Here is an 18,567-nt window from a genome sequence, read left to right as displayed (position 1 = left end):
TTGTGTGAGTGTGAGTGAGTGTGAGTGTGTGTGTGTGTGTATAGAGAGACAGCCCCCCGCCCCGCCCCGCCCCGCCCATCACCCCCGTCCCTGGGAGCCCGCGGGACCCGGCCGGCGAACTCAACCGGCCCGGCCCGGCGCGGGGCCTGGGGCGGGAGGCGGCGGCGGGGAAGCCCAGAGAGGCTCGGCTTCTTGAGCGGGGCAGGGGCGCCCTCCGCCGCCGCCGTCTAGGGCCACACCACCCTGAACGCCCCCGATCTCGTCTGGTCTCGGAAGCTAAGCGGGGTCGGGCCTGGTTAGTACTTGGATGGGAGACCGCCTGGGAATACCGGGTGCCACAGGCTGCTGCTTTTTTTTTTTTTTTTTTTTTTTTGCCTCTTGTTCTGTCCCCTTTCTGGGAGCGCGGCGGCGGCCCGGGGTGGGGGTCACCCCCACCCTCAGCGCCCGCCCGCGGTGCCTGGCGCCCCAGCCCGCACCGTGGGGCCTCCTCTTGTCCCAAGCCGCGACACCGCCGCCACGCGGCAGCATGCGTGGCATCTGGACTGTCAGGTCTCAGACCAAAGGTCTGCTCTGTGGGAACCGACACGCTGGAGGAAACCTTGAGAGTCTGAGAGGGGAGGGAGTTCCAGAAGAAGGCCAGGATGTCATTTTGAGGGAGTATGTGACCAGAACTCGTCCCGTTGCTTTTGGGGTTCTATGGGCTACACGCAGGAATCTTTGGTGGTGGCACCTGATGTTGGGGGATCCGGAGTCACACCCAGACCTGCTCCACAGGCCTCCTTTTACTTTTCTCTTCGGATTCATGATTTTTAAAAAGTGTCTCTTACCTCTATGATTGCATTTTCTTTTCTCTCTCTTTTCAAGCAGATGATGGGAGTACAAGTATTCAGGTGACATGTGTTGCCCGTGCCCCCCTCCCCCCTGTGTTCTTTTTTTTTTTTTTTTTTTTTTTTTTTGAGACAGAGTCTCGTTTTGCTGCCCAGGCTAGAGTGAGTGCCATGGCGTCAGCCTAGCTCACGGCAACCTCAATCTCCGGGCTCAAGCAATCCTGCTGCCTCAGCCTCCCGAGTAGTTGGGACTACAGGCATGCACCACCACGCCCGGCTGTGTTTTTCTATATATATTAGTTGGCCAATTAATTTCTTTCTATTTTTAGTAGAGACGGGGGTCTCGCTCTTGCTCAGGCTGGTTTCGAACTCCTGACCTGGAGCAATCCGCCCGCCTCGGCCTCCCAGAGAGCTAGGATTACAGGCGTGAGCCACCGCGCCCGGCCCCCCCTGTGTTCTTATTCATATACCTCTCATGTTGTTGCAGCGTATTGTGGGGGTACCAATGTTAAGGTCGGGTGCCTTGCCCTCTCCAAGCCTCCCCCCTCGGGTCAGAGCTTCAAGTGCGCCCATCCCCCAGTCGGTGCGCACCCACCCCATGCCTAATGGATGTGTATGCCCCTCCCCTCCCCCCACCCGCCCGACACCCACCCGATGAAGGTGATTCCTCTCTGTCCACTTAGGCGTCCATCCGTTCGTACCAATTTGCTGGTGAGCGCGCTCACGTGGTGCTCGTGTGTCCATTCTTGGGATACCTGGCTTACTGGAACGGGTTCCAGCTCTGGCCAGGAGAACACGAGAGGCGCCCTCTCACCGCTGCTCCTCACAGCCGAATGGCACTCCGTGGTGTCCACGCGCCACATTTTATTAATGCACTCCTGGATGGATGGGCACTCGGGTCGCTTCCACGTCTTTGCGATTGTGAATTGTGCCCTAACTGTCACCCTAACCCTTACCCAGCCCGTCTCCTCTGCCCCTGCCTGACGCGCTCCTCCCCGGCCAGGCCCGTCACTGTCCTGGGCCCCCGCCTGACCGGCTCCTCCCCGCCCGGCCTGTCACCGTCCTCTGCCCCTGCCTGACATGCTCCTTCCCGCCCGGCCTCTCACCGTCCTCGGCCCCTGCCTGACCGGCTCCTCCGTCGCCTGGGCCTTCCAAGGGCTTGGTGTGGACGCTGCTTCCAGGAAGCCCTCCAGAAACCCGGCAGCAGGGTGGCCGCAGCAGTCTCCAGCAGCCGTCCCTAAGTCGCGTGAGTGCGGGGGACGTGCCCCCGCTGTGCCGCGGGGGCCCAGCCTGGTGTCTTCCCTGAGGCCCTGCGGCTGCCGGCTGGGCTGCCGCTCCCCGCAAGGGGAGAGCCGCGGAGGTGGGGACCGCCTCCTGATGGGGACGTACACGCAGCTCTCCAAGTCGGATTCCGGGGCTCTCTGTCCTGCCCGAAGGCCCAGCCGGCCTGCGGGTCCTTAGAGTGGCAAAAACCTCCGAAAACTGAGACTGAGGGTCCGGTGGGTGTCTGCACTTTTGTGCTGGGCACCCCAGGGAGGCCCGGGGGCTGGCTGGACAACGTGGTCTGCTGGGCGGGGGGGTTGGAGGAGCAACTGATGCCCTTTGCACTTTGGGTAGCAAGAGTCTGAGGTGTCTCTGAGCCCTGTGCCCTGTGGGGGGGGGCGGGGGGGAGGAGGAGGAGGAGGAGGAGGAGGTGGGAAGGGCCGGGGCCTGCAGTCCTGTTCCCGGGGTGGCACGGCAAGTGGCTTCTTCCACAGGCTGCTTGGCCTGGGCTCCCTGCACCTGGGCCTTTGGAGGACCGGCCCTGTGCTTGCCAACACTTCCTGCAGGGACCCAGAGCTGGGAGGTGGCATCTCTCAGCCCTGGGTCGGGCAGAGCCCCAGCGGGCCATGCCCACAACCTCTCTCAGCACCGGTCCCCCAGAAGGCTCCTTTGGGACCAGGATTCTCTTGCGGTGACTCTTTAAGGTCTGGCCCCTGGATGGAGGGGCACCAGGAGTAGAGGAGCAGGAAGGGGAAGGGGGTGGCCATGCGAGGGGACACTTTGAGGCCAAGTCCCAGCTTCAGCCTGATCCTCCTGGGAACCCCGCTCTGAGACAAGGAGCCGGGCTTCCCATTCCCACAGCAGCCAGTCGTGGGCTGAGGACACCTGGGGCGTTGGGAACTCCCTGGCTTCTCCTTGGTTTAACATCTGGAGCTGCTTGTGAATCGCGCCGCCACACACACCCGAGCGCAGGTGTCTTCCGCACAGACTGCGGGCCTCGCTCTTCTGAATGCCGCTAGCTCGCCACCCACCCACGGGTGAACCCGGTCAGGGTGCTTTCTCTAAGGGGCAGACTCTTTTCCGGGCGGGCTACCGGTGTCTCTGTTTGCTCGTTTCTTTCTTCCATTTCGGGAAAGTCTTCCTTGCTGGGTGTGGAAATCTCCTATGCCTTCCCTCGCCTATTCTGTCAGCTTTAAAATTCTCTTTCAGTTGCCACCCTCACAGATGGATTAGGAAACTCTTTCCGGTGCACTCATTAGTGAAATGACCTCCAGGAAGCTGGAATCCAATATCTAATGGCCGATTTTTAGCGAGTCCACACGCCAGGGTGGTCGGGGTCCAATGCAGCCCCGGCCAGGCCCAGGCCCCTTGGACTGGGCCACAGGAGGACACGGAGGAGGGTCCCGGCCCCCACGAAGCGGTGCCGGCAGTTCTCCACGGGCTTGGGCGTTTTCCAGAGGTAGGAGATGGAGGGGACTGATTTCTTCAGCGCCCCCCAAACCAGGCCACCCCACCCCACCCATGGGACACATCCCCAGAGAGAGACGCCCCATACACTGGCTGTGCCCCAGCCCTGGCCCGGGGGAATAGGCGGCAGCCCACCCACAGGGCGAGGGGGGGGGCGCAGCTGAAAGGGGTTGTGGGGGAGGGCGGCCCCTGGCTGGGGTCAAAGGGCGAGCGTCCCGCGCGTGCGCAGTCAGCGGCAGGCAGCGACGCGCTGGGGGTGGGCAGCGGGTAGGTGAAGGAGGCCGGGCGAGGAGACGAGGGGGGCTGGGAGGGCTCCACCTTGGCGAGTCCAGCCGTGGAGGCGCATCTTGTGTGAGTGTGAGTGAGTGTGAGTGTGTGTGTGTGTGTATAGAGAGACAGCCCCCCGCCCCGCCCCGCCCCGCCCATCACCCCCGTCCCTGGGAGCCCGCGGGACCCGGCCAGCGAACTCAACCGGCCCGGCCCGGCGCGGGGCCTGGGGCGGGAGGCGGCGGCGGGGAAGCCCAGAGAGGCTCGGCTTCTTGAGCGGGGCAGGGGCGCCCTCCGCCGCCGCCGTCTAGGGCCACACCACCCTGAACGCCCCCGATCTCGTCTGGTCTCGGAAGCTAAGCGGGGTCGGGCCTGGTTAGTACTTGGATGGGAGACCGCCTGGGAATACCGGGTGCCACAGGCTGCTGCTTTTTTTTTTTTTTTTTTTTTTTTTGCCTCTTGTTCTGTCCCCTTTCTGGGAGCGCGGCGGCGGCCCGGGGTGGGGGTCACCCCCACCCTCAGCGCCCGCCCGCGGTGCCTGGCGCCCCAGCCCGCACCGTGGGGCCTCCTCTTGTCCCAAGCCGCGACACCGCCGCCACGCGGCAGCATGCGTGGCATCTGGACTGTCAGGTCTCAGACCAAAGGTCTGCTCTGTGGGAACCGACACGCTGGAGGAAACCTTGAGAGTCTGAGAGGGGAGGGAGTTCCAGAAGAAGGCCAGGATGTCATTTTGAGGGAGTATGTGACCAGAACTCGTCCCGTTGCTTTTGGGGTTCTATGGGCTACACGCAGGAATCTTTGGTGGTGGCACCTGATGTTGGGGGATCCGGAGTCACACCCAGACCTGCTCCACAGGCCTCCTTTTACTTTTCTCTTCGGATTCATGATTTTTAAAAAGTGTCTCTTACCTCTATGATTGCATTTTCTTTTCTCTCTCTTTTCAAGCAGATGATGGGAGTACAAGTATTCAGGTGACATGTGTTGCCCGTGCCCCCCTCCCCCCTGTGTTCTTTTTTTTTTTTTTTTTTTTTTTTTTTTGAGACAGAGTCTCGTTTTGCTGCCCAGGCTAGAGTGAGTGCCATGGCGTCAGCCTAGCTCACGGCAACCTCAATCTCCGGGCTCAAGCAATCCTGCTGCCTCAGCCTCCCGAGTAGTTGGGACTACAGGCATGCACCACCACGCCCGGCTGTGTTTTTCTATATATATTAGTTGGCCAATTAATTTCTTTCTATTTTTAGTAGAGACGGGGGTCTCGCTCTTGCTCAGGCTGGTTTCGAACTCCTGACCTGGAGCAATCCGCCCGCCTCGGCCTCCCAGAGAGCTAGGATTACAGGCGTGAGCCACCGCGCCCGGCCCCCCCTGTGTTCTTATTCATATACCTCTCATGTTGTTGCAGCGTATTGTGGGGGTACCAATGTTAAGGTCGGGTGCCCGGGTGCCTTGCCCTCTCCAAGCCTCCCCCCTCGGGTCAGAGCTTCAAGTGCGCCCATCCCCCAGTCGGTGCGCACCCACCCCATGCCTAATGGATGTGTATGCCCCTCCCCTCCCCCCACCCGCCCGACACCCACCCGATGAAGGTGATTCCTCTCTGTCCACTTAGGCGTCCATCCGTTCGTACCAATTTGCTGGTGAGCGCGCTCACGTGGTGCTCGTGTGTCCATTCTTGGGATACCTGGCTTACTGGAACGGGTTCCAGCTCTGGCCAGGAGAACACGAGAGGCGCCCTCTCACCGCTGCTCCTCACAGCCGAATGGCACTCCGTGGTGTCCACGCGCCACATTTTATTAATGCACTCCTGGATGGATGGGCACTCGGGTCGCTTCCACGTCTTTGCGATTGTGAATTGTGCCCTAACTGTCACCCTAACCCTTACCCAGCCCGTCTCCTCTGCCCCTGCCTGACGCGCTCCTCCCCGGCCAGGCCCGTCACTGTCCTGGGCCCCCGCCTGACCGGCTCCTCCCCGCCCGGCCTGTCACCGTCCTCTGCCCCTGCCTGACATGCTCCTTCCCGCCCGGCCTCTCACCGTCCTCGGCCCCTGCCTGACCGGCTCCTCCGTCGCCTGGGCCTTCCAAGGGCTTGGTGTGGACGCTGCTTCCAGGAAGCCCTCCAGAAACCCGGCAGCAGGGTGGCCGCAGCAGTCTCCAGCAGCCGTCCCTAAGTCGCGTGAGTGCGGGGGACGTGCCCCCGCTGTGCCGCGGGGGCCCAGCCTGGTGTCTTCCCTGAGGCCCTGCGGCTGCCGGCTGGGCTGCCGCTCCCCGCAAGGGGAGAGCCGCGGAGGTGGGGACCGCCTCCTGATGGGGACGTACACGCAGCTCTCCAAGTCGGATTCCGGGGCTCTCTGTCCTGCCCGAAGGCCCAGCCGGCCTGCGGGTCCTTAGAGTGGCAAAAACCTCCGAAAACTGAGGACTGAGGGTCCGGTGGGTGTCTGCACTTTTGTGCTGGGCACCCCAGGGAGGCCCGGGGGCTGGCTGGACAACGTGGTCTGCTGGGCGGGGGGGTTGGAGGAGCAACTGATGCCCTTTGCACTTTGGGTAGCAAGAGTCTGAGGTGTCTCTGAGCCCTGTGCCCTGTGGGGGGGGGCGGGGGGGAGGAGGAGGAGGAGGAGGAGGAGGTGGGAAGGGCCGGGGCCTGCAGTCCTGTTCCCGGGGTGGCACGGCAAGTGGCTTCTTCCACAGGCTGCTTGGCCTGGGCTCCCTGCACCTGGGCCTTTGGAGGACCGGCCCTGTGCTTGCCAACACTTCCTGCAGGGACCCAGAGCTGGGAGGTGGCATCTCTCAGCCCTGGGTCGGGCAGAGCCCCAGCGGGCCATGCCCACAACCTCTCTCAGCACCGGTCCCCCAGAAGGCTCCTTTGGGACCAGGATTCTCTTGCGGTGACTCTTTAAGGTCTGGCCCCTGGATGGAGGGGCACCAGGAGTAGAGGAGCAGGAAGGGGAAGGGGGTGGCCATGCGAGGGGACACTTTGAGGCCAAGTCCCAGCTTCAGCCTGATCCTCCTGGGAACCCCGCTCTGAGACAAGGAGCCGGGCTTCCCATTCCCACAGCAGCCAGTCGTGGGCTGAGGACACCTGGGGCGTTGGGAACTCCCTGGCTTCTCCTTGGTTTAACATCTGGAGCTGCTTGTGAATCGCGCCGCCACACACACCCGAGCGCAGGTGTCTTCCGCACAGACTGCGGGCCTCGCTCTTCTGAATGCCGCTAGCTCGCCACCCACCCACGGGTGAACCCGGTCAGGGTGCTTTCTCTAAGGGGCAGACTCTTTTCCGGGCGGGCTACCGGTGTCTCTGTTTGCTCGTTTCTTTCTTCCATTTCGGGAAAGTCTTCCTTGCTGGGTGTGGAAATCTCCTATGCCTTCCCTCGCCTATTCTGTCAGCTTTAAAATTCTCTTTCAGTTGCCACCCTCACAGATGGATTAGGAAACTCTTTCCGGTGCACTCATTAGTGAAATGACCTCCAGGAAGCTGGAATCCAATATCTAATGGCCGATTTTTAGCGAGTCCACACGCCAGGGTGGTCGGGGTCCAATGCAGCCCCGGCCAGGCCCAGGCCCCTTGGACTGGGCCACAGGAGGACACGGAGGAGGGTCCCGGCCCCCACGAAGCGGTGCCGGCAGTTCTCCACGGGCTTGGGCGTTTTCCAGAGGTAGGAGATGGAGGGGACTGATTTCTTCAGCGCCCCCCAAACCAGGCCACCCCACCCCACCCATGGGACACATCCCCAGAGAGAGACGCCCCATACACTGGCTGTGCCCCAGCCCTGGCCCGGGGGAATAGGCGGCAGCCCACCCACAGGGCGAGGGGGGGGGCGCAGCTGAAAGGGGTTGTGGGGGAGGGCGGCCCCTGGCTGGGGTCAAAGGGCGAGCGTCCCGCGCGTGCGCAGTCAGCGGCAGGCAGCGACGCGCTGGGGGTGGGCAGCGGGTAGGTGAAGGAGGCCGGGCGAGGAGACGAGGGGGGCTGGGAGGGCTCCACCTTGGCGAGTCCAGCCGTGGAGGCGCATCTTGTGTGAGTGTGAGTGAGTGTGAGTGTGTGTGTGTGTATAGAGAGACAGCCCCCCGCCCCGCCCCGCCCCGCCCCGCCCCGCCCATCACCCCCGTCCCTGGGAGCCCGCGGGACCCGGCCGGCGAACTCAACCGGCCCGGCCCGGCGCGGGGCCTGGGGCGGGAGGCGGCGGCGGGGAAGCCCAGAGAGGCTCGGCTTCTTGAGCGGGGCAGGGGCGCCCTCCGCCGCCGCCGTCTAGGGCCACACCACCCTGAACGCCCCCGATCTCGTCTGGTCTCGGAAGCTAAGCGGGGTCGGGCCTGGTTAGTACTTGGATGGGAGACCGCCTGGGAATACCGGGTGCCACAGGCTGCTGCTTTTTTTTTTTTTTTTTTTTTTTGCCTCTTGTTCTGTCCCCTTTCTGGGAGCGCGGCGGCGGCCCGGGGTGGGGGTCACCCCCACCCTCAGCGCCCGCCCGCGGTGCCTGGCGCCCCAGCCCGCACCGTGGGGCCTCCTCTTGTCCCAAGCCGCGACACCGCCGCCACGCGGCAGCATGCGTGGCATCTGGACTGTCAGGTCTCAGACCAAAGGTCTGCTCTGTGGGAACCGACACGCTGGAGGAAACCTTGAGAGTCTGAGAGGGGAGGGAGTTCCAGAAGAAGGCCAGGATGTCATTTTGAGGGAGTATGTGACCAGAACTCGTCCCGTTGCTTTTGGGGTTCTATGGGCTACACGCAGGAATCTTTGGTGGTGGCACCTGATGTTGGGGGATCCGGAGTCACACCCAGACCTGCTCCACAGGCCTCCTTTTACTTTTCTCTTCGGATTCATGATTTTTAAAAAGTGTCTCTTACCTCTATGATTGCATTTTCTTTTCTCTCTCTTTTCAAGCAGATGATGGGAGTACAAGTATTCAGGTGACATGTGTTGCCCGTGCCCCCCTCCCCCCTGTGTTCTTTTTTTTTTTTTTTTTTTTTTTTTTGAGACAGAGTCTCGTTTTGCTGCCCAGGCTAGAGTGAGTGCCATGGCGTCAGCCTAGCTCACGGCAACCTCAATCTCCGGGCTCAAGCAATCCTGCTGCCTCAGCCTCCCGAGTAGTTGGGACTACAGGCATGCACCACCACGCCCGGCTGTGTTTTTCTATATATATTAGTTGGCCAATTAATTTCTTTCTATTTTTAGTAGAGACGGGGGTCTCGCTCTTGCTCAGGCTGGTTTCGAACTCCTGACCTGGAGCAATCCGCCCGCCTCGGCCTCCCAGAGAGCTAGGATTACAGGCGTGAGCCACCGCGCCCGGCCCCCCCTGTGTTCTTATTCATATACCTCTCATGTTGTTGCAGCGTATTGTGGGGGTACCAATGTTAAGGTCGGGTGCCTTGCCCTCTCCAAGCCTCCCCCCTCGGGTCAGAGCTTCAAGTGCGCCCATCCCCCAGTCGGTGCGCACCCACCCCATGCCTAATGGATGTGTATGCCCCTCCCCTCCCCCCACCCGCCCGACACCCACCCGATGAAGGTGATTCCTCTCTGTCCACTTAGGCGTCCATCCGTTCGTACCAATTTGCTGGTGAGCGCGCTCACGTGGTGCTCGTGTGTCCATTCTTGGGATACCTGGCTTACTGGAACGGGTTCCAGCTCTGGCCAGGAGAACACGAGAGGCGCCCTCTCACCGCTGCTCCTCACAGCCGAATGGCACTCCGTGGTGTCCACGCGCCACATTTTATTAATGCACTCCTGGATGGATGGGCACTCGGGTCGCTTCCACGTCTTTGCGATTGTGAATTGTGCCCTAACTGTCACCCTAACCCTTACCCAGCCCGTCTCCTCTGCCCCTGCCTGACGCGCTCCTCCCCGGCCAGGCCCGTCACTGTCCTGGGCCCCCGCCTGACCGGCTCCTCCCCGCCCGGCCTGTCACCGTCCTCTGCCCCTGCCTGACATGCTCCTTCCCGCCCGGCCTCTCACCGTCCTCGGCCCCTGCCTGACCGGCTCCTCCGTCGCCTGGGCCTTCCAAGGGCTTGGTGTGGACGCTGCTTCCAGGAAGCCCTCCAGAAACCCGGCAGCAGGGTGGCCGCAGCAGTCTCCAGCAGCCGTCCCTAAGTCGCGTGAGTGCGGGGGACGTGCCCCCGCTGTGCCGCGGGGGCCCAGCCTGGTGTCTTCCCTGAGGCCCTGCGGCTGCCGGCTGGGCTGCCGCTCCCCGCAAGGGGAGAGCCGCGGAGGTGGGGACCGCCTCCTGATGGGGACGTACACGCAGCTCTCCAAGTCGGATTCCGGGGCTCTCTGTCCTGCCCGAAGGCCCAGCCGGCCTGCGGGTCCTTAGAGTGGCAAAAACCTCCGAAAACTGAGACTGAGGGTCCGGTGGGTGTCTGCACTTTTGTGCTGGGCACCCCAGGGAGGCCCGGGGGCTGGCTGGACAACGTGGTCTGCTGGGCGGGGGGGTTGGAGGAGCAACTGATGCCCTTTGCACTTTGGGTAGCAAGAGTCTGAGGTGTCTCTGAGCCCTGTGCCCTGTGGGGGGGGGCGGGGGGGAGGAGGAGGAGGAGGAGGAGGAGGTGGGAAGGGCCGGGGCCTGCAGTCCTGTTCCCGGGGTGGCACGGCAAGTGGCTTCTTCCACAGGCTGCTTGGCCTGGGCTCCCTGCACCTGGGCCTTTGGAGGACCGGCCCTGTGCTTGCCAACACTTCCTGCAGGGACCCAGAGCTGGGAGGTGGCATCTCTCAGCCCTGGGTCGGGCAGAGCCCCAGCGGGCCATGCCCACAACCTCTCTCAGCACCGGTCCCCCAGAAGGCTCCTTTGGGACCAGGATTCTCTTGCGGTGACTCTTTAAGGTCTGGCCCCTGGATGGAGGGGCACCAGGAGTAGAGGAGCAGGAAGGGGAAGGGGGTGGCCATGCGAGGGGACACTTTGAGGCCAAGTCCCAGCTTCAGCCTGATCCTCCTGGGAACCCCGCTCTGAGACAAGGAGCCGGGCTTCCCATTCCCACAGCAGCCAGTCGTGGGCTGAGGACACCTGGGGCGTTGGGAACTCCCTGGCTTCTCCTTGGTTTAACATCTGGAGCTGCTTGTGAATCGCGCCGCCACACACACCCGAGCGCAGGTGTCTTCCGCACAGACTGCGGGCCTCGCTCTTCTGAATGCCGCTAGCTCGCCACCCACCCACGGGTGAACCCGGTCAGGGTGCTTTCTCTAAGGGGCAGACTCTTTTCCGGGCGGGCTACCGGTGTCTCTGTTTGCTCGTTTCTTTCTTCCATTTCGGGAAAGTCTTCCTTGCTGGGTGTGGAAATCTCCTATGCCTTCCCTCGCCTATTCTGTCAGCTTTAAAATTCTCTTTCAGTTGCCACCCTCACAGATGGATTAGGAAACTCTTTCCGGTGCACTCATTAGTGAAATGACCTCCAGGAAGCTGGAATCCAATATCTAATGGCCGATTTTTAGCGAGTCCACACGCCAGGGTGGTCGGGGTCCAATGCAGCCCCGGCCAGGCCCAGGCCCCTTGGACTGGGCCACAGGAGGACACGGAGGAGGGTCCCGGCCCCCACGAAGCGGTGCCGGCAGTTCTCCACGGGCTTGGGCGTTTTCCAGAGGTAGGAGATGGAGGGGACTGATTTCTTCAGCGCCCCCCAAACCAGGCCACCCCACCCCACCCATGGGACACATCCCCAGAGAGAGACGCCCCATACACTGGCTGTGCCCCAGCCCTGGCCCGGGGGAATAGGCGGCAGCCCACCCACAGGGCGAGGGGGGGGGCGCAGCTGAAAGGGGTTGTGGGGGAGGGCGGCCCCTGGCTGGGGTCAAAGGGCGAGCGTCCCGCGCGTGCGCAGTCAGCGGCAGGCAGCGACGCGCTGGGGGTGGGCAGCGGGTAGGTGAAGGAGGCCGGGCGAGGAGACGAGGGGGGCTGGGAGGGCTCCACCTTGGCGAGTCCAGCCGTGGAGGCGCATCTTGTGTGAGTGTGAGTGAGTGTGAGTGTGTGTGTGTGTGTATAGAGAGACAGCCCCCCGCCCCGCCCCGCCCCGCCCCGCCCCGCCCCGCCCATCACCCCCGTCCCTGGGAGCCCGCGGGACCCGGCCGGCGAACTCAACCGGCCCGGCCCGGCGCGGGGCCTGGGGCGGGAGGCGGCGGCGGGGAAGCCCAGAGAGGCTCGGCTTCTTGAGCGGGGCAGGGGCGCCCTCCGCCGCCGCCGTCTAGGGCCACACCACCCTGAACGCCCCCGATCTCGTCTGGTCTCGGAAGCTAAGCGGGGTCGGGCCTGGTTAGTACTTGGATGGGAGACCGCCTGGGAATACCGGGTGCCACAGGCTGCTGCTTTTTTTTTTTTTTTTGCCTCTTGTTCTGTCCCCTTTCTGGGAGCGCGGCGGCGGCCCGGGGTGGGGGTCACCCCCACCCTCAGCGCCCGCCCGCGGTGCCTGGCGCCCCAGCCCGCACCGTGGGGCCTCCTCTTGTCCCAAGCCGCGACACCGCCGCCACGCGGCAGCATGCGTGGCATCTGGACTGTCAGGTCTCAGACCAAAGGTCTGCTCTGTGGGAACCGACACGCTGGAGGAAACCTTGAGAGTCTGAGAGGGGAGGGAGTTCCAGAAGAAGGCCAGGATGTCATTTTGAGGGAGTATGTGACCAGAACTCGTCCCGTTGCTTTTGGGGTTCTATGGGCTACACGCAGGAATCTTTGGTGGTGGCACCTGATGTTGGGGGATCCGGAGTCACACCCAGACCTGCTCCACAGGCCTCCTTTTACTTTTCTCTTCGGATTCATGATTTTTAAAAAGTGTCTCTTACCTCTATGATTGCATTTTCTTTTCTCTCTCTTTTCAAGCAGATGATGGGAGTACAAGTATTCAGGCCCCCTCCCCCCTGTGTTCTTTTTTTTTTTTTTTTTTTTTTTTTTTGAGACAGAGTCTCGTTTTGCTGCCCAGGCTAGAGTGAGTGCCATGGCGTCAGCCTAGCTCACGGCAACCTCAATCTCCGGGCTCAAGCAATCCTGCTGCCTCAGCCTCCCGAGTAGTTGGGACTACAGGCATGCACCACCACGCCCGGCTGTGTTTTTCTATATATATTAGTTGGCCAATTAATTTCTTTCTATTTTTAGTAGAGACGGGGGTCTCGCTCTTGCTCAGGCTGGTTTCGAACTCCTGACCTGGAGCAATCCGCCCGCCTCGGCCTCCCAGAGAGCTAGGATTACAGGCGTGAGCCACCGCGCCCGGCCCCCCCTGTGTTCTTATTCATATACCTCTCATGTTGTTGCAGCGTATTGTGGGGGTACCAATGTTAAGGTCGGGTGCCTTGCCCTCTCCAAGCCTCCCCCCTCGGGTCAGAGCTTCAAGTGCGCCCATCCCCCAGTCGGTGCGCACCCACCCCATGCCTAATGGATGTGTATGCCCCTCCCCTCCCCCCACCCGCCCGACACCCACCCGATGAAGGTGATTCCTCTCTGTCCACTTAGGCGTCCATCCGTTCGTACCAATTTGCTGGTGAGCGCGCTCACGTGGTGCTCGTGTGTCCATTCTTGGGATACCTGGCTTACTGGAACGGGTTCCAGCTCTGGCCAGGAGAACACGAGAGGCGCCCTCTCACCGCTGCTCCTCACAGCCGAATGGCACTCCGTGGTGTCCACGCGCCACATTTTATTAATGCACTCCTGGATGGATGGGCACTCGGGTCGCTTCCACGTCTTTGCGATTGTGAATTGTGCCCTAACTGTCACCCTAACCCTTACCCAGCCCGTCTCCTCTGCCCCTGCCTGACGCGCTCCTCCCCGGCCAGGCCCGTCACTGTCCTGGGCCCCCGCCTGACCGGCTCCTCCCCGCCCGGCCTGTCACCGTCCTCTGCCCCTGCCTGACATGCTCCTTCCCGCCCGGCCTCTCACCGTCCTCGGCCCCTGCCTGACCGGCTCCTCCGTCGCCTGGGCCTTCCAAGGGCTTGGTGTGGACGCTGCTTCCAGGAAGCCCTCCAGAAACCCGGCAGCAGGGTGGCCGCAGCAGTCTCCAGCAGCCGTCCCTAAGTCGCGTGAGTGCGGGGGACGTGCCCCCGCTGTGCCGCGGGGGCCCAGCCTGGTGTCTTCCCTGAGGCCCTGCGGCTGCCGGCTGGGCTGCCGCTCCCCGCAAGGGGAGAGCCGCGGAGGTGGGGACCGCCTCCTGATGGGGACGTACACGCAGCTCTCCAAGTCGGATTCCGGGGCTCTCTGTCCTGCCCGAAGGCCCAGCCGGCCTGCGGGTCCTTAGAGTGGCAAAAACCTCCGAAAACTGAGACTGAGGGTCCGGTGGGTGTCTGCACTTTTGTGCTGGGCACCCCAGGGAGGCCCGGGGGCTGGCTGGACAACGTGGTCTGCTGGGCGGGGGGGTTGGAGGAGCAACTGATGCCCTTTGCACTTTGGGTAGCAAGAGTCTGAGGTGTCTCTGAGCCCTGTGCCCTGTGGGGGGGGGCGGGGGGGAGGAGGAGGAGGAGGAGGAGGAGGTGGGAAGGGCCGGGGCCTGCAGTCCTGTTCCCGGGGTGGCACGGCAAGTGGCTTCTTCCACAGGCTGCTTGGCCTGGGCTCCCTGCACCTGGGCCTTTGGAGGACCGGCCCTGTGCTTGCCAACACTTCCTGCAGGGACCCAGAGCTGGGAGGTGGCATCTCTCAGCCCTGGGTCGGGCAGAGCCCCAGCGGGCCATGCCCACAACCTCTCTCAGCACCGGTCCCCCAGAAGGCTCCTTTGGGACCAGGATTCTCTTGCGGTGACTCTTTAAGGTCTGGCCCCTGGATGGAGGGGCACCAGGAGTAGAGGAGCAGGAAGGGGAAGGGGGTGGCCATGCGAGGGGACACTTTGAGGCCAAGTCCCAGCTTCAGCCTGATCCTCCTGGGAACCCCGCTCTGAGACAAGGAGCCGGGCTTCCCATTCCCACAGCAGCCAGTCGTGGGCTGAGGACACCTGGGGCGTTGGGAACTCCCTGGCTTCTCCTTGGTTTAACATCTGGAGCTGCTTGTGAATCGCGCCGCCACACACACCCGAGCGCAGGTGTCTTCCGCACAGACTGCGGGCCTCGCTCTTCTGAATGCCGCTAGCTCGCCACCCACCCACGGGTGAACCCGGTCAGGGTGCTTTCTCTAAGGGGCAGACTCTTTTCCGGGCGGGCTACCGGTGTCTCTGTTTGCTCGTTTCTTTCTTCCATTTCGGGAAAGTCTTCCTTGCTGGGTGTGGAAATCTCCTATGCCTTCCCTCGCCTATTCTGTCAGCTTTAAAATTCTCTTTCAGTTGCCACCCTCACAGATGGATTAGGAAACTCTTTCCGGTGCACTCATTAGTGAAATGACCTCCAGGAAGCTGGAATCCAATATCTAATGGCCGATTTTTAGCGAGTCCACACGCCAGGGTGGTCGGGGTCCAATGCAGCCCCGGCCAGGCCCAGGCCCCTTGGACTGGGCCACAGGAGGACACGGAGGAGGGTCCCGGCCCCCACGAAGCGGTGCCGGCAGTTCTCCACGGGCTTGGGCGTTTTCCAGAGGTAGGAGATGGAGGGGACTGATTTCTTCAGCGCCCCCCAAACCAGGCCACCCCACCCCACCCATGGGACACATCCCCAGAGAGAGACGCCCCATACACTGGCTGTGCCCCAGCCCTGGCCCGGGGGAATAGGCGGCAGCCCACCCACAGGGCGAGGGGGGGGGCGCAGCTGAAAGGGGTTGTGGGGGAGGGCGGCCCCTGGCTGGGGTCAAAGGGCGAGCGTCCCGCGCGTGCGCAGTCAGCGGCAGGCAGCGACGCGCTGGGGGTGGGCAGCGGGTAGGTGAAGGAGGCCGGGCGAGGAGACGAGGGGGGCTGGGAGGGCTCCACCTTGGCGAGTCCAGCCGTGGAGGCGCATCTTGTGTGAGTGTGAGTGAGTGTGAGTGTGTGTGTGTGTGTATAGAGAGACAGCCCCCCGCCCCGCCCCGCCCCGCCCATCACCCCCGTCCCTGGGAGCCCGCGGGACCCGGCCGGCGAACTCAACCGGCCCGGCCCGGCGCGGGGCCTGGGGCGGGAGGCGGCGGCGGGGAAGCCCAGAGAGGCTCGGCTTCTTGAGCGGGGCAGGGGCGCCCTCCGCCGCCGCCGTCTAGGGCCACACCACCCTGAACGCCCCCGATCTCGTCTGGTCTCGGAAGCTAAGCGGGGTCGGGCCTGGTTAGTACTTGGATGGGAGACCGCCTGGGAATACCGGGTGCCACAGGCTGCTGCTTTTTTTTTTTTTTTTTTGCCTCTTGTTCTGTCCCCTTTCTGGGAGCGCGGCGGCGGCCCGGGGTGGGGGTCACCCCCACCCTCAGCGCCCGCCCGCGGTGCCTGGCGCCCCAGCCCGCACCGTGGGGCCTCCTCTTGTCCCAAGCCGCGACACCGCCGCCACGCGGCAGCATGCGTGGCATCTGGACTGTCAGGTCTCAGACCAAAGGTCTGCTCTGTGGGAACCGACACGCTGGAGGAAACCTTGAGAGTCTGAGAGGGGAGGGAGTTCCAGAAGAAGGCCAGGATGTCATTTTGAGGGAGTATGTGACCAGAACTCGTCCCGTTGCTTTTGGGGTTCTATGGGCTACACGCAGGAATCTTTGGTGGTGGCACCTGATGTTGGGGGATCCGGAGTCACACCCAGACCTGCTCCACAGGCCTCCTTTTACTTTTCTCTTCGGATTCATGATTTTTAAAAAGTGTCTCTTACCTCTATGATTGCATTTTCTTTTCTCTCTCTTTTCAAGCAGATGATGGGAGTACAAGTATTCAGGTGACATGTGTTGCCCGTGCCCCCCTCCCCCCTGTGTTCTTTTTTTTTTTTTTTTTTTTTTTTTTTGAGACAGAGTCTCGTTTTGCTGCCCAGGCTAGAGTGAGTGCCATGGCGTCAGCCTAGCTCACGGCAACCTCAATCTCCGGGCTCAAGCAATCCTGCTGCCTCAGCCTCCCGAGTAGTTGGGACTACAGGCATGCACCACCACGCCCGGCTGTGTTTTTCTATATATATTAGTTGGCCAATTAATTTCTTTCTATTTTTAGTAGAGACGGGGGTCTCGCTCTTGCTCAGGCTGGTTTCGAACTCCTGACCTGGAGCAATCCGCCCGCCTCGGCCTCCCAGAGAGCTAGGATTACAGGCGTGAGCCACCGCGCCCGGCCCCCCCTGTGTTCTTATTCATATACCTCTCATGTTGTTGCAGCGTATTGTGGGGGTACCAATGTTAAGGTCGGGTGCCTTGCCCTCTCCAAGCCTCCCCCCTCGGGTCAGAGCTTCAAGTGCGCCCATCCCCCAGTCGGTGCGCACCCACCCCATGCCTAATGGATGTGTATGCCCCTCCCCTCCCCCCACCCGCCCGACACCCACCCGATGAAGGTGATTCCTCTCTGTCCACTTAGGCGTCCATCCGTTCGTACCAATTTGCTGGTGAGCGCGCTCACGTGGTGCTCGTGTGTCCATTCTTGGGATACCTGGCTTACTGGAACGGGTTCCAGCTCTGGCCAGGAGAACACGAGAGGCGCCCTCTCACCGCTGCTCCTCACAGCCGAATGGCACTCCGTGGTGTCCACGCGCCACATTTTATTAATGCACTCCTGGATGGATGGGCACTCGGGTCGCTTCCACGTCTTTGCGATTGTGAATTGTGCCCTAACTGTCACCCTAACCCTTACCCAGCCCGTCTCCTCTGCCCCTGCCTGACGCGCTCCTCCCCGGCCAGGCCCGTCACTGTCCTGGGCCCCCGCCTGACCGGCTCCTCCCCGCCCGGCCTGTCACCGTCCTCTGCCCCTGCCTGACATGCTCCTTCCCGCCCGGCCTCTCACCGTCCTCGGCCCCTGCCTGACCGGCTCCTCCGTCGCCTGGGCCTTCCAAGGGCTTGGTGTGGACGCTGCTTCCAGGAAGCCCTCCAGAAACCCGGCAGCAGGGTGGCCGCAGCAGTCTCCAGCAGCCGTCCCTAAGTCGCGTGAGTGCGGGGGACGTGCCCCCGCTGTGCCGCGGGGGCCCAGCCTGGTGTCTTCCCTGAGGCCCTGCGGCTGCCGGCTGGGCTGCCGCTCCCCGCAAGGGGAGAGCCGCGGAGGTGGGGACCGCCTCCTGATGGGGACGTACACGCAGCTCTCCAAGTCGGATTCCGGGGCTCTCTGTCCTGCCCGAAGGCCCAGCCGGCCTGCGGGTCCTTAGAGTGGCAAAAACCTCCGAAAACTGAGACTGAGGGTCCGGTGGGTGTCTGCACTTTTGTGCTGGGCACCCCAGGGAGGCCCGGGGGCTGGCTGGACAACGTGGTCTGCTGGGCGGGGGGGTTGGAGGAGCAACTGATGCCCTTTGCACTTTGGGTAGCAAGAGTCTGAGGTGTCTCTGAGCCCTGTGCCCTGTGGGGGGGGGCGGGGGGGAGGAGGAGGAGGAGGAGGAGGAGGTGGGAAGGGCCGGGGCCTGCAGTCCTGTTCCCGGGGTGGCACGGCAAGTGGCTTCTTCCACAGGCTGCTTGGCCTGGGCTCCCTGCACCTGGGCCTTTGGAGGACCGGCCCTGTGCTTGCCAACACTTCCTGCAGGGACCCAGAGCTGGGAGGTGGCATCTCTCAGCCCTGGGTCGGGCAGAGCCCCAGCGGGCCATGCCCACAACCTCTCTCAGCACCGGTCCCCCAGAAGGCTCCTTTGGGACCAGGATTCTCTTGCGGTGACTCTTTAAGGTCTGGCCCCTGGATGGAGGGGCACCAGGAGTAGAGGAGCAGGAAGGGGAAGGGGGTGGCCATGCGAGGGGACACTTTGAGGCCAAGTCCCAGCTTCAGCCTGATCCTCCTGGGAACCCCGCTCTGAGACAAGGAGCCGGGCTTCCCATTCCCACAGC

General features: G+C 62.9%; 5 non-coding genes across 5 annotated transcripts; all 5 read left to right on the top strand.

Annotated features, from left to right (window-relative positions):
- The first annotated feature begins 225 nt into the window (after positions 1 to 225).
- Positions 226 to 344, top strand: LOC142867824 (5S ribosomal RNA). Its single transcript, XR_012917156.1, has one exon. It is a non-coding gene; the product is annotated as a 5S ribosomal RNA (ribosomal RNA).
- Positions 345 to 4,129: 3,785 nt separating this feature from the next.
- Positions 4,130 to 4,248, top strand: LOC142867823 (5S ribosomal RNA). Its single transcript, XR_012917155.1, has one exon. It is a non-coding gene; the product is annotated as a 5S ribosomal RNA (ribosomal RNA).
- Positions 4,249 to 8,052: 3,804 nt separating this feature from the next.
- On the top strand, positions 8,053 to 8,171 carry LOC142867822 (5S ribosomal RNA). Its single transcript, XR_012917154.1, has one exon. It is a non-coding gene; the product is annotated as a 5S ribosomal RNA (ribosomal RNA).
- A 3,798-nt stretch (positions 8,172 to 11,969) lies between these two features.
- Positions 11,970 to 12,088, top strand: LOC142867821 (5S ribosomal RNA). The gene has a single exon (XR_012917153.1). It is a non-coding gene; the product is annotated as a 5S ribosomal RNA (ribosomal RNA).
- A 3,758-nt stretch (positions 12,089 to 15,846) lies between these two features.
- On the top strand, positions 15,847 to 15,965 carry LOC142867820 (5S ribosomal RNA). Its single transcript, XR_012917152.1, has one exon. It is a non-coding gene; the product is annotated as a 5S ribosomal RNA (ribosomal RNA).
- The last annotated feature ends 2,602 nt before the right edge of the window (positions 15,966 to 18,567 follow it).

Source organism: Microcebus murinus, unplaced genomic scaffold (genome assembly GCF_040939455.1).
Source record: "Microcebus murinus isolate Inina unplaced genomic scaffold, M.murinus_Inina_mat1.0 scaf020_hap2_Mmur4.0, whole genome shotgun sequence".
Lineage (NCBI taxonomy): Eukaryota > Metazoa > Chordata > Mammalia > Primates > Cheirogaleidae > Microcebus > Microcebus murinus.
Note: the sequence above shows the minus strand (reverse complement) of the source record. Positions and strands in the feature narration are given on the sequence as shown.